This window comes from Chlorocebus sabaeus, chromosome 10, assembly GCF_047675955.1.
Source record: "Chlorocebus sabaeus isolate Y175 chromosome 10, mChlSab1.0.hap1, whole genome shotgun sequence".
Lineage (NCBI taxonomy): Eukaryota > Metazoa > Chordata > Mammalia > Primates > Cercopithecidae > Chlorocebus > Chlorocebus sabaeus.
The window spans coordinates 55649080-55662570 of NC_132913.1; the positions used below are offsets into that span (position 1 = coordinate 55649080).

A 13491-nucleotide genomic window follows, 5' to 3' on the forward strand; every position below is an offset into this window, starting at 1 on the left:
AAAAAACAGAAAGACCTCTGGAAAACACCCAAATATATGGAAACTAAATAACATACTTTTAAGTAACCCATGGGTCAAAGAAGAAATCAAAAAGGAAATTAGAAAGCATTTTGATCCCAGTACTTTGGGAGGCTGAGGGGGGCAGATCATGAGGTCAGGAGATCAAGACCATCCTAGCTAACACGATGAAACCTTGTCTCTACTAAACAAAATTAGCTGGGTGTGGTGGTGGGCTCCTGTAGTCCCAGCTACTGGGGAGGCTGAGGCAAGAGAATGGCGTGAACCTGGGAGGTGGAGGTTGCAGTGAGTCGAGACTGCGCCACTGCACTCCAGCCTGGGCGACAGAGCAAGACTCTGTCTCAAAAAAAAAAAAAAAAAAAAAAAAAAAAAAAAAAAAAAAAAGACAGTTTGAATGAATAAAAATAAAAATAAAAATATTTCAAACTTTATGAGATACCACAAAAGCAAAAAGTCCATATTATCAAAGAAGAGAGGTCTAGAATCATTGACTTCAGCTTCTAACTTCAAAAACTAGAAAAGATAAAATCCAAAGTGGACAGAAGAAAGGAAATAATAAAATCTTAGATGAAGTCAATGAAATAGAAAATAGAAAAAAAAATCAATGAAAACAGAAGCTAATTCTTTAAGAAGATCAATAAAATTGCCAAACCTTCAGCAGATTGATAAGAAACAAAAAAGAAAGAAGAAATCAAGTCAGGAGTTAGAGAGGTGACATAACTGCAGATTCTACAGATACTAAAAGGACAATGTGGGAGTATTATTAACAACTTTATGCTAGTATCTTCACCAACTTGAATGAAATGGAAAAACTGCCTAAAATTACAAACTACCAAAACTCTCTCAGGATGGATCAGATAATCTGAATAGCCCTAAATCTATGAATGAAATTGAAGTTTTAGTTAAAAATTTTCCCACGAAGAAAATTCCAGGCCCACGTGGCTTCAGTGGTATATTCTATTAAATATTTAAGGACATAAAAACTACCCATTCTACACAAACATTCTGAGAAAATGGAAGAGGAGGAAATTCATTCTATAACATATGATGATTCTAGAACCTAGGATATTACAAGACAAAAAAATTACAGACTCATAACCCTCATGAACATAGATGCAAAAATCCTAAATAAAACTTTGGGAATCATATGTAATAATTTAGAAAAAGGAGACTACAGCATGACCACATGCTATTTATCTGAGGAATCCAAGAATTTAACATTTGAAAATCAACTTAATGTAATTCACCATATAAACAGACCAAATAGGCACAGAAAAACATTTGACAAAACATGACATCTGTTTCGCATTAAAAATCTCTCAGCAAATTTGGATAAGAAGGGAATGTCTTTAACCTGATAAAGGGAATCTATGAAATAAACTATAGCATACATCATACTTAGTGATGAAATACTGAATACTCTCCCACTAAGGTCAGGACCAACACAAGAATGTCTGCTCTCACCACTTCTATTTAACAGTGTGCTTGAGATTCTAGCTTGGGCAATAATGAAAAAATAAATAAATAAAAGAATAAAAGATGTTCAGATTGGAAAGGAAGAAGTAAAACTCCCTTTATTCCCAGATAATGTGATAGCTTACATAGGAAATCTGAGCAAATCTTGAAAAGCTCCTAAAACTAATAAATGAGCAAGGTTGCTGGATACAGGATCGGCAAGCAAGAATCAGTTGTGTTTCTATGTACTTGCAACCAACTATCAGAAATTTAAATAAAACAGTGCTGCTTACAGTAGCATAAAAATATGATACATAGATGTAAATTTGACAAGATATGTGCAAGACCTATATGCTGAAAGGTACAAAACATTGCCAAAATAAATTAAAGCAGATCTAAATAAATAAAGATATCATGGTATCGAAGACTTGATATTGCTAAGTTAAAGTTCTCCCCAAATTGATCTATAGATTAAACACAATCTCAATCAAAATCTTCACACACTTTTTGGGTACAAATTTACAAGCTGATTCTGACATTTATATGGCTATGCCAAGGACCTAGACTAGTTAAAACAATTTTGAAAAGAAGGAAAAAGTTGAGAACACTAAACATTACCTGATTTCAAAGTGTATAAAGCTGCAGCAAGACACTGTGGTACTGGAGTCAAGTTAGACAAGTAGACCAAGGGAACAGAAGAGAGTCCTGAAACAGACCCAAACATAAATGAAAACTTGGTTGTTGACAAAGTTTAAAGCCCAGTTCTTGGACAAAAATGTAGCCTTTCAACAAATGGTTCTGGAAAAAGGGAATATCCATGTGCAAAATAAATGAACTTTGATCCACATGTTGTACCATATACAAAAATTAACTTAAAGTGAACAGTGGACCTAAGTGTAAAATCCCAAAACTATAATACTTCTAGAAGAAAACATAGGATAAAATTTTTGCAGCCTTGGGTTAAGCAAAGATTTCTTGCACAAAATACCAAAAGCACATACTGGGTGAAAATATTTGCAAATCATGTATCTGATAAATAACTCATATCAAAAATATCTAAAAACTCTCAAAATTCGACAATAAGAGAAAAAACAACCAAATAAAAAAAGGAAAAAAAATTAAATAGACACTTCACCAAAGAAAATATATTGGTAGCAAATAAGCACAGGAAAAGATGCTCAACATCTGTAGTTATTATGGAAATGCAAATTCAAACTGTCACGGATATCACCACATATCTATTAAATTGACAAAATTAGAAAGACCACACCAAATACTGAGGAGGATGTGGAGAAACCCAAACTCTCATATACTGCAAGTACTTAAAATGTAAAATTTGCTTTTTATTCACTGACTAGTATTCACTTTTTTACAACTTGTATCAAAACAAATGATCTTTGTTTTTGTCACAGGCAAAAACAGGTTGACACTGGTGGGTTGGCTTTATTAATTTTTTTCTATTAGGTTTTCTTTAATAATGTTACATTTCTAAATTATAGCATATGTTTTAGTTAATTATGAAATCAGTTACTTCATTTGTTAATTTATCCCTTGTATCATGAATATTGTTTTTTAAATGTTCTATACAAATTTGCATCACTTTTTTTCTTACAGCTTTTGCAGTTAATATATTCTAAACTTGAAAATGTGGTATCAATCAGTAGCATGTCTAAGTCACGGAAAAGGTCCCCCCAACTAGTAAGATGCCAAATAGGGTAGTGACTCCCTAGCCTAAGTGACAACAAAGGTCTAAACATTTACAAGTAAGTTTTCCTATTAAAACATAACTTTTATGCAACCAGCACATTACTGAGATTAAATCCATCTAATTTAAATTGCCACAGAGGTCATTTAAAGCAATCACAATCATCTGTGAAAATATTCAAGAAGAGTTCTTCCTTTTCTCCAAGAAAAGGCTAAAACATTAGTCATCTCTACTTTCCAAGCTACTGGAAACAGAATAACATACATTAAAAAATACAAAGGAAAACTCCCTCCAATAAAGATCTGCTAGAGGTAGAAATTTAAAGCAGCATATACTGTTTAAGCTCCATCCATCAGGGAACAAAATTGGCATTAATCTGAAATTACATGATGGCTGCTGCTTACAATATTGAAGACACAGACCATGGGCAGTAATTTATCCCTGAATTTCATAATCAAAATTCCCCACATTAATACTATTATGACAGTTTTTCCTAGTATATAATTGTTTTAATGAAAAAAGTGCTTGCTTTCATAATCCAGATAATCTAAAGAAAAGACATTATTGTAAACATCACACTGTCAAACTCTGTATTCATTTAGAGTCTGAAAATCATATATTTCAAATGGGTAAATTTTATTCTTATTTTCTCTGTTTCCTAGCACTACTTTTAATAAAGGCTTTTTATTTCTCACTTTGAAAAAAAAAACGTAAAATTTGAAAAATTTTGACTTATGCATACACTCACAAAATTGTCACAACAATCAAGATGGTGAACACATCTGTCATTCCCAAAAGTTTACTCATAACCCCATTTGTGATTCTCCCCTCCCACCATTTCCTGTTGCCCCCTTTCCCTTAGTCCCCAGGCAACCATAGAAGCCACAGATCCTTTCTCTGTTACTATAGTTTAGTTTTTTATACCTTTACAGAAATAAAATGGTATAGTATGTATGCTTTTTGTCTTGCCTATTTCACTGGTGATACATTTTTGAGATTCATCCAAGTTGTTGTGTGTATGACTAGTTCAGTTCTTTTCATTGCTGAGTAATATTCCATTGTATGGATATACCACAATTTGTTTATTCATTCCATGTTGATGAACATTTGAGTAATTTCTACCTTTGGCTATTACAAATAAAGCTACCATGAACATTCTTATATGACTTATGCCTGTCTTTCTTTGAATAAACACCTGGGAGTAGAAAGTCTTCATCATTATGGTAGGGATATATTTAATGTTTTGTGGAACTTGAAGCTACTTGAAAACCTTATCAAAGACCTTTTGAGGTAAGGATTATTTATCTTAGAGATGAGGAAATTTGAGTCTCAGAAAAGTCATATTGATTTACCCAGTGTGTCTCTGCTAGTAAGTAGTACAACCAAGTGCAACTAAGTTTGGAATAAACTTAATTCTTCTGATTCTACACCCAGGAGATGCTTCCATCAGCCCATAGACATTCCTAAAAACCTAGTCTCACCACTAATATTGCCAGCATTTATACACTGTTACTACAGAAATAGGAACTTGGAGACCTCCTGTTTAAAGAGTGCTTCAAAAACTAATTCTATGAAACATTAATCTTACAAGATGATGTGTGACACAAGTGTTTGATGGTCAAGGAAACCTGGGAGGGCTACACCCATTAGCCCCCTTGTATAAGTACATCATGTTAAAATATGACAGATATGAGAAATTCCATAGCAACAAATTCACTTATATTTGTCTAATCAAGTACATCCTAACCATATTTGAACTTAGAACTTGTTTTTTCACCTACAACTTTTTACTAGATACTATAAACTTTATAATAAAAATGTGTTAAGTGTGTAGTAAACTTTAATGAAATTTGAATTAAGACTTGTCAGGTCAGGATAACAGCACAGCCTCCTTTTACTTTGCTTTCTCAGCATCATGAAAGATACAAATAGAACGACAAGTATTTAAAAAGTAAAACTTTGCACCAGGCATCAAACTGTGACTCTTTATAGATTGTCTATATATCAGAATAAAATCATTTAATTCTTATATTGAAGCAAAACCTACTGGGGCTTATTCATTTCAAGCTGAGTTATTCTTTGACATATTGAAATTCACTGCAAGAAAAAACAATCTTTATTCTAAGCCTTTTCAAAGTTGATGAACAAAGAAAGCCACATCCAAGTTGTAAGTACATCTCTTCTCTTCAGCTGTGTAGATAATGCGGCCTCATGCAATTAAGTTAAGTGGAAGTAGTTAAGAACAATTTGTTGATCTTCATGGCCTTTTGTCTGTAGGAAACCGATTCTGTTCAAAACCATATGTCTAGACCACATTTATGCTTTAGAAACAAGGCACCACATTTTGATCCAGACTGCCTAGGTTACCTCTTGAACCTACTGATATCTTTATTTTGAGTGTAAATTTTTCCCCTTTAGTAGAGCAGTGTGCCGCAAATCAAAATGGTGAGTGTTGCAAATTCTAGAAAGCATAGGTTGCCAAGTCTTCCTTTCCACTCACACTGTCAATGACTGTTCAGCATGATGAAGAGGCAGGAATAAGAATGGGAGAAGGCAATGCAGAAACTCCCTAAGCAGGTTATTCTCCATCTTCAAATACATTCTCTGTATTTGAATGGCCCTCCATCTCTTCAGGGCCTATGGAGGCTCCATCACTCTGGTTCTCTTTCCCTCTGGCTTCTGATTGGGATTAGCCAGTGGTGAGCACCATGAGGTCCTGAATCTTGCCCCTCTTCCACTACCCCTTGCACCCTCTTTGCCTGTCCGTTCTTGGCTAGGGCTGCCTTCCTCTGCTCTCAGCCGTGGCTCCAGTCAGGCAACCCCTCCCTCCCACAGCTCTGCAGCTGTGCTCAAGATCTGCTCAATTCTCCTCCCCTGCTCCCTTGAGGTCTCATGATGGTGATGGCTGCCCAGTGCTGCCAATCCAGGGTGCTTCACTCCCCTTGTTTTCCTCTTGACTCTGTTCCCACCTCTGTGAATAGTCCCTTTGTTAAACGTCTACTCATTACCCCTTTGAGTGTGCCAGCTGTTCCCTGCCAATATCGTCACATGTACCCGTGTTCTAATGTTAAAATTCCTACCAAATCACTTAATTTATATTACAGTTAAAAGTTGTGATATGAGTTTTTCAAATTAGATGTCTTGCTTTGAAAGGGGAAATTTTTAGAAAATGTATTTTAAAATGAGTGAGGGTATTTTATACTAAAATGGTGAATCCTAACTTTTTTCTCAGTAGGTTGAGGAAAGCATTTTAGCTACTTAAGACTGGCTGACAAAAGTGTGTCTTCTCTCCTTTTTCCTTTTCACACTCACAAGAAGTTCTAGGACATGCTGGCCCCAACTGAGGCCATCTCCTCACCCCACACCCAGACTGGTGACTCCTCTGGATAAAGGACAAAGTTGATTTGCTTTCCTTGTTTTTAAACCATAGCTGCTAAATTGAGGGAAGTCAAATGATCTGGTATTCTAACATTCCACATCTCCTTCCAAATTCTTTTTCTTTTTTACCCCCTATTTTCTTCCCCACCTTGTTCCATTTCCTACAAAATGGCTTTTGTTTCTTTCCCCCTTCTTTCCCATTGTTATGTGATGGCCCATGTCCCAAGACTGACCCTCAGCCACTTGTGAGGTGTGTCACAGTGACGTATAACTGATAGGAGCCAGAGTTCTTAAGCTTGCAAATATTTTACTTAAAAAAATAGATGCAAATGGATTCAAGGTTACTCTGCAGAATAACATAACTCTCAATAATCTAAAATCCATAGTGCTTGGCCGGGTGTGGTGGTTCACTCTTGTAATCCCAGCACTTTGGGAAGCTGAGGTGGGAAGATTGCTTGAGCCCAGGAGTTTGAGACCAGCCTGGGCAACATGGGGAGGCCCCGTCTCTACAAAAAAATTAAAAAAAAAAAAAAAAGCTGGATATGGTGGCATGTGCCTGTAGTCCCAGCTGCTTGTGGGATTGAGGTGGGAAGATCGCTTGAGTTGGGGAGGTCAAGACTGCAGTGAACTGTGATCCCACCACTGAACCCCAGCCTAGGCAACAGACTGACCCTATGTCAAATAATAATAACAATAATAATAATAATAAAACCCATAACACTTTCTTGAGTGGGAGAAAAAAATGTGGAATGATCGCTAATGTATCAGAAATCACACATAGCTGATAGTCTTGCCTTTCTATTACTGATCTACATTTAATAGCTCCGGCCATTAAAAATCATTGTAGCACTTTATTTCTGCACACACAAATTGTTTTTGACTCATTAAAATCTGGACATGCCTGTGGGAGTGTTGCAGATTTAAATATCATTCATCAAGTAAGCTGTCATACAAAAAAAGTCTAGCACAGCTGCTTCAGGGAAAAACTAAAAGAAACCGCATTACTGTGGGGAAATCCCCAATGGAAGTCCTATATGGCTTGAGAAAGAAACCCTCAATTGTAATAATTACATTATTATATTTGTGGATCTTGAATGAGTCTTTTCTGTTAAAAGATTGCTTCCCCCTTCAGCATCATTTTTTATTAAAAATTTTTCCCAGCATCTTCTTTTTTTTTTTTGAGACAGGGTCTCGCTTTGTTGCCCAGGCTAGAGTGCCATAGTGCAATCATGGCTTACTGCAGCCTTGAACTTCTGGGATCAAGAGGTCTTCCCGCCTCAGCCTCCTGAATATTTGGGATTACAGGCATGAGCCACCACGCCCAGCCCAATTTGTCTTTTAACAACAAATTTAGAGAATATTAAAAATGTCTTTTTCACAGGCAGAACTATTCTCAATGTGTTCAAGCAGAACTCTAAGTCCTAAGTTAAAGACAGTCACATAACTGGGTTCCAAACTGCAGCATATGATTCTGTTTTCAGCACAAGATGACACCAGGTGTTGCAGTTTTGAAAAGAGATTTGTCAGGGCCTGGCTTGACCGGCTGCAGCAGGGGCCTGGGAGGAGTTGGCTCTGCAAGGAAGGGCCTTACTGGGGAGAGTCAGCAGGGTCAGCTCCATTGAGCAGCAGACTCTGGGAAGGGGTCTCCTGTGGCAGGCAGAATCCCGTGTCCAGTGGGCCACATTACAGATTGGAGGGCGTTGTTGAGAACAGCAATTTACATCAGAGAGGACCAGCAGAGTACATCCCCACAGGAGCACTGCTATGGGAAATTGGAAACAGGCTGCTGGGAAGCTAATGGCAGCTGGCAGTACAGGGCATACTGTCTTCCAGCAGCTGAGCCTCAGGTACAAATGCCACATCTGGGAGCATCTGGTAAGGAAAAGGCAGGGCCGGTCCTAAAGGTACTGACACCAGGCAAGTCAATCAGGTGCAAGAATGGGAAGATACTCATTTGCAGAACTGGGTGAAAAATGAGAATCAAGGCTCAGAAAATGACCCTTTATTGAGGCATTAACCAAAAAAAAATAAAAAAAATTTTTTAGTAGAAATGAAGTCTCATTATGTTGCCGAGGCCAGTGTCAAACTCCTGAGCTCAAGAGATCCTGCCTTGGCCTCACACAGTGCTGGGATTACAGGCATGGGCCACCACACCTAGCTTGAACCCTTTTGTGAAAGTGAAACGTGAGTGCAGAGTCAGAGAAGCAGTAGAGCTGGCAATGCAAGATCCAGAGTTTTAGAATAGAGTTTGTTAATCCCTTATACTTAAACACTTACCTGACTTTTTTAAAATGTGGGCTGGATCTTCAGCTTACAGAAACCTCTCTCTCAGCACTCAAAAGAGAGAGAGAGAGAAAGTAAAAAAAAATATATACACATATATATATATATATATAGGTTCCCTGAACTTGTCTATGACACATAGTGTTAGTCAAGATTCTTGGGGGCAAATGGCAGAAATCCAATTAAAATTAGTTTTAAGAAACTACAGTGAAAGGAATTTACTTGCTCATGTAACTGGAAAGTACAAGGGTGGAGCTGCCAATTACAAAAAGGGCTCAAATGCTGTTCCCTGGGCTCTTTACTCATCTTTCTCTTTACTGTTTTCTACTTTTGTTGGGTTGGTAAGTGTTTAACAACTAAGTCTCTGGGGAAAAAATGTATGTGCGTACATACATACACAAAGTTATTATAAATTTTACTAATATAAGGAATGTATAGCACAATTTACAAAGAATAATATCTAATATTCTTTTTTTTTTTTTTTTTTTTTTTTGAGACGGAGTCTCGCTCTGTCGCCCAGGCTGGAGCGCAGTGGCCGAATCTCATCTCACTGCAAGCTCCGCCTCCCGGGTTTATGCCATTCTCCTGCCTCAGCCTCCCAAGTAGCTAGGACTACAGGCGCCCACCACCTCGCCCGGCTAGTTTTTGGTATTTTTAGTAGAGACGGGGTTTCACCGTGTTAGCCAGGATGGTCTCAATCTCCTGACCTCGTGATCCGCCCGTCTCAGCCTCCCAAAGTGTTGGGATTACAGGCTTGAGTCACCGTGCCCGGCCTAATATTCTTTATGTAAATTTGATACAGCTAACTTATTCTCATAGGATACGTTTGTTTATTTTTGTTAAACTCTTGTATCTGTAAACAAATATGGTTGTTTTTGAAGAACCAGTATAATTCTGACTTGAATGCTAGTGGATATTTTCATTTACAAGAAAGACAATGCTATGTACTAAACTGTGTCCTCCTCGAATTTATTTGTTGAAGCCCTAACCCCTAAGGAGACTGTATTTGTAGATAGGGCCTATAAGGAGGTAATTAAGTTAAAGGAAGTCATGAAAATGGGGCCCTAATCTGATAGAACTGGTGGCCTTAAAAGAAGAGGAAGAGGGAGAGAATTCTCAGACTCGAAGAAGTCATCTAAGCACACAGTGAGATGGAGACCACCTCCAATCCAAGACAGAAGACCTTAGAATGAAACCTACCTTTCTGCACCGTGATCTTGGACTTCTAGGCTCCAGAACCATGAGAAATAAATTTCTGTGGTTTAGGCCATCCGGTCTATGGTATTTTGTTATGGCCCACAGAGACTCACACAGATAAAAAAGAAAGTGAAACAATAAAGACATATATGGGAACTTTACGTTTTTTGCAAAGACTAACAACTTTGCTCAACCAGATAATAGTTTTTGGATAATAGAATATTTTATTTCTTTTTTGTTCTGTTTATGTAGCGTCTTTAGAGATGACACATTTTAAAGTTTAATCTGCATTACTAACAATTTTTCCATCACTGTTAACTTTAGATAGGGGATTGGCAAAATGCCCTGTGGTCCTAATCTGGCCTGCTGTCTGTTTGTTGTAAATGAAGTTTTTTGGAACACAGCCACACTGACTTTGTTTACATATTGTCTATAGCTGCCTTTGCACTGCAATGGCACAGTTGAGGAGTTCTGACAGAGACTGTATGACCTGCAAACCCTGAAATGTTTATTGTCTGGTCTTTTACAAAAAAAAAACTTTTGAACTTTGGTTTAGAAAACCAACAAAATAATAAGTTAAGCCTTGTAGGGTTTGAAATTTTTCATGGTATAAATATTCCCACTATGGGTAATTTCAAGCTGCCAATGTAAATGTCACTGAACACAGAATTGAAAAAAAATGTGCAGTAAAACACCATTATGTAGCATTTCCACCAAAATACTATATAAGTTCCAAAAAAACCTTATTTTTTTTGTTTTATAACAAAAGGCATAACTAACCCCAGGAACATAGATAATAATAAAATGCAGTCAAATAGTTAGGAAATGAGTTTTGAATATGTACTATCTTTGCTTTTACTATAATTTATTTAATTGTAAGTTTATATAATTTGCTTTTTAATCATGACTGTCTTTAATGACTGGCTCACAAAATCTCCTGAAAATTTAACAGTTGATGCTTATGAGCCAATATGAGCTGACTCCAGCATACCACCATCTTGGCTTCTCCAGGCATGTTGACCTAACTCTCCTCTGCTGGCAACAGGCTCCTTATGGCCAGAAAGTTTGTGGCTGGCTGCCCCAAGCCTATATCTTATAGCCTCTGATAACAATGATGAAAAACTCTGGAGCCTTTAATATCCATAAGTCACATTCAGTGCCTGGAGCAATCATTCTGGCTAGAGTGAGTACAATGACAGATAATCTCACCAGGACTACATTGAATGGGAGAGGGGCTGTTCCTTTCTTATAGAGTGACTGTGGGTATATAAAAATTGCCTAAATTAGTTCCTAGCAATCCTACTTGCCCAACTCTAAATGCTTGTCAATGTTGAAATGAGGTACAAAGAATTCAATACAACACCCCAATGAGTTGTGATCATGGTAAAGCACAGTTGAGACAAGTACTTCCCTGGATGTGGATATCAGGTATGCCATTAATGTACTTTTCAAGTGCATTGATCCCCTCTCACTGCAAATAAAATGTATTGATCTTTTTAATCTCATCCATGTTGACATTCTAGCCAATGTAAACACCTAGCATTTTTTCATGAGATCTGCTCTTAAGACATTTTTACATGATCTAGATTTGAAAAAAATGTATTTTTTTTCTAGCCTCAATGTGAGAATTTGTTTTTTTCTCAGTTGTTTTTTATTTCAGCCCACTTTACCAATCAGTTGAGACATTTTAATATTTTGATTCTACTGTCTGCAATATTGTCTATTCCCACCAGCTTTATTTTGCTTGTATATTACAGTTATTTATGATTTCCATGTTTTTATCCCAGTCATTGTTAAACTTAAAAAAAAAAGAATAAATTCCTTTGAGATACCACTAGAAGATTCTTTTCACATTGGCATCCAACCATTAAGTGGCATCCAACCATTAAGTGATTGCACAGTGAAACTGGTGCAAATCCAGCCCATGTGTAATTATTGCACATGAGCTCTGTTTTCTGTGTGAAGGAAGGATCAATGTCTTCCGCCAATTATACTTCATTCTTTGAACAATACTCTAGAGAAACTATTATGCAATTAATATGATTAGGGTTTTATTTTTTGGGAAAAGCAAATAACATCAATTTATGATGTTAACTATTGTTCTAAAGTAGGTCATAGTAAGATCTGTAAACCCCTTTTCCAGAAGATAAACATCCATCTCTTGCAAAAATAGAAGAGATTGTGTAATGATTGCCACATTTCTGTGAGACATTCCTTTGTCTAGAATTTATGCTGATTTGTGGTTTAATAAAGCACAGTGAGGGACCTTCCCATTGAAACTATCTAAAATGAGTTGTGATATCTCTATAGCCCATCATTTCTGCCCTCTGCCTCTTAATAGAAGAGTTCAAACACCTTGATTTCTTGCACAGTCACTTCACCATGGCCATGGAGTTCTTGTGTGTTTGTGTGTGGTGGGGGAGGAGTTGGGAGTGGAGATGCAATCTGGAAGACCACTCCCTACCCATTTCCAACTCTCCCCCTCACCACACACAGGAATTTCTCACAGAAATATGGCAATCAGTATATAGGGTCTGAGGGTATCTCTCATCTTGACCAAGCTCTAAAACAATGTAGGCCCCAGGCTAGGACTAATTTTTCTCCTGGTTGTATGCTGTGTTCAATGTTGAGATGGCAGGTGCCTTGTGTCTAGCTTGCTGTTAAGGGAGGAGTACAAGACAACAATTATGGGGATTGGGGGGTTGAGGTGGGGAGACACCAGAGTTAAAGTATTGAATTGGTATCTTGCCCCATCAGATCGTAGGCTGATTCTTGCTTCCCTATCAAGATTGTGTCACTTTTTGGTGTCCTTCGTTTTGTGTCCCTCCTTGCATTTTTTTTCAGATAGCTTGTCAAAAACAGAACTCCTCAGAGTACCTATGTACCTGCATCGGTCTCTATATTGGCTTTCCATTTTCTTTCTACTTGAGATCATTTATGATGATCTTGTCAATATTTTGCTTTGTAGAACCTCCAATTTTTCTTTAGCCATATTCCTTCTTAGTCTCAGACAATGGATCATGCCTCCATTTCTTTTAAACATCCTTTGAGCTACTTCCTCAGGGAAGTCCAGGGAAATATCTACCCACTCAAAATTCCTCCCCCTTCCTCAACACTATGTGACAGGGTCATTTTTCCTCATGACTGCTGTCTCTTCCATACCCCCAGCCAGTCTTTTAGGTTGATCAGAACCATGTTTGGCATAGCTGTTTTTCTCATTGTTTTCCTTACTTTAATGGAGGATGAATTGTCAATAAACCAAGCCAAGGATTTACTAGATACTCCCCTGGGAAGAATGGCACTTCTAGCAGAAGTATGAATTGCCAACCCTCCATTACTAAATATAACCTTGCCACAATGTCCTTCTGAATTTCACACAGGGTTTTATACCTTCTTGACATAAGTCTTCCATTAGATTGACTTTCTGACCTAGATTTGCCTTCTAATGGCCCATT

The 13491-nt window shown here is 37.3% G+C and overlaps 1 long non-coding RNA gene across 6 annotated transcripts in view; it reads right to left on the reverse strand.

Moving 5' to 3' along the window:
• Positions 1 to 13491, reverse strand: part of LOC119625348 (uncharacterized) — a 132891-nt gene that overhangs the window by 15508 nt on the left and 103892 nt on the right. For all 6 annotated transcript variants that reach the window (XR_012094213.1, XR_012094214.1, XR_012094212.1 and 3 more), the window contains one exon: positions 2092 to 2178. This is a non-coding gene — a long non-coding RNA (uncharacterized lncRNA). The remainder of the gene's footprint in view (positions 1 to 2091; positions 2179 to 13491) is intronic.